Below are 2,042 nucleotides of genomic sequence, written 5' to 3'. Positions count from 1 at the left end.
CTCTGCACTGCACTGCGCTGCGCTGCGCTGCTCTGCTCTGCTCTGCTCTGCTCTGCTCTGCTGCTCTGCTCTGCTGCTCTGCTGCTCTGCTCTGCTCTGCTCTGCTCTGCTGCTCTGCTCTGCTCTGCTCTGCTCTGCTGCTCTGCTGCTCTGCTGCTCTGCTGCTCTGCTCTGCTGCTCTGCTCTGCTGCTCTGCTCTGCTGCTCTGCTGCTCTGCTCTGCTCTGTTCTGCTCTGCTGCTCTGCTGCTCTGCTGCTCTGCTGCTCTGCTCTGCTCTGCTGCTCTGCTGCTCTGCTGCTCTGCTCTGCTGCTCTGCTCTGCTCTGCTGCTCTGCTGCTCTGCTGCTCTGCTCTGCTGCTCTGCTCTGCTGCTCTGCTGCTCTGCTGCTCTGCTGCTCTGCTCTGCTGCTCTGCTCTGCTGCTCTGCTGCTCTGCTCTGCTGCTCTGCTCTGCTCTGCTCTGCTCTGCTCTGCTCTGCTCTGCTCTGCTGCTCTGCTCTGCTGCCCTGCTCTGCTCTGCTCTGCTCTGCTGCTCTGCTCTGCTGCTCTGCTCTGCTCTGCTCTGCTCTGCTCTGCTCTGCTCTGCTGCTCTGCTCTGCTCTGCTCTGCTCTGCTCTGCTCTGCTCTGCTCCCTGAGCCCAATTAGCCGGATCAGTGATTGGGAGAGGGCAGAGGGGCCTGCCTGGGCACGCTTCAGAGATCTTGTGAGCAAAAGCCTTGACCTTCCATTGTTTTGTTTAAAAGGTCCGAGAGAAGTCAAATATGAGGGCATATGGCACAAAAGAGGATACGGTAGATCATCAACGTTTTAACAGAACTTATTCTTCCTCACGTCAATCAAGACTGCTTGAGTCAGTGGAGTTGCATAAAATACTACAGCCCATCGGCAATCAAGGTTCGATAATGAAGAAGACACCTTTGAAAAGTTTCACAATTAGTTTGGCAGCTTGAACCTGAAAACACAACTAAAGAAAAGCAAAGGTTCCTACTGCATTTTAAAAAGAAGCACACACCAGATCATTTCGGTTGCAAGTTAAGGACCACACACCAGATCATTTCGGTTGCAAGTTAAGGACCACACACCAGATCATTTCTAGTTGCAAGTTAGACAGCTGTGCCTAAGAGCTGGCTCTCTAAAGGCAACTAGAGAATTAGCAAAACTTCCAGCAGGATTTCGGCCAGCCGGAGGACTTTAATTTGATCATGTGTGGAAAGTCTTTGATTGTATAACAAATTTCCTGAAGGTCAGTACACTACTGTAGATGTACGCGTTTGCAAAACAAGGCAGCACATCATACTGTACGTGATAAGCATAAATATATTTTTGTATAATTAAATAAAATAACTTGACCAAAAAAATAGCCTATTTTGCTTTGGTCATATGACGTTTTTCCTGTTTTGCTGATGACAATCAGTTGTAGTCTCACTTCGTGTTTAAGTGCTTGACCGTTTGCTGCTCGAGTTGGTAAAAGTTTAAATGTTGGTTGTCACCAAGTTTACCTTTTACAAGCCATATGCTAGTCTACTGATTCTGCATTCGGGACAGGAGAGATACTGATCGCCTGCCAATTAGGTACAAATGGGCTATCCACCCACTCGACCGCCAAGACAGCGGTTCGTTCGCCCGTGAGGCATCCGGAGCCAGAGATAGCGCTATCCATGGTGCTTAAGCGAACAGACAGCAAACCCAACGCCAGCGCAAAATTACTGAGAGAAAATGATGTGTGTCTGCAGTGCATTTAAATAAATAAATAAAAAAAAAGTCAAATTGGCGTTAAAATAAACGACTACCATTAGACTATGGGTATTTTAAAATGAACAGCTATCAAATGAGACGGATAAATGTGAGTGGTGTTGCCTATGCCTTCGGCTTTCCGCAGTCCTCTCGAACCATTCTGGAAAATCATTCAACAAACGCACGGCTGCTTTTGACAGGAGAACAACGCACTCCTCTACGCTGATCAGGAATGCATGATCAAGTGATCTTCTGCGTTTTCACACGGGCTGCTTCACGCCCTGGTGACATCTTGGTGCATCACTCATT

The sequence above is a fragment of the Sardina pilchardus genome, chromosome 18, assembly GCF_963854185.1.
Source record: "Sardina pilchardus chromosome 18, fSarPil1.1, whole genome shotgun sequence".
In the NCBI taxonomy this organism is placed as follows: Eukaryota; Metazoa; Chordata; class Actinopteri; order Clupeiformes; family Clupeidae; genus Sardina; species Sardina pilchardus.
The sequence above is the reverse complement of the archived record's forward strand: the minus strand, read 5'-3'. Positions refer to the sequence as shown.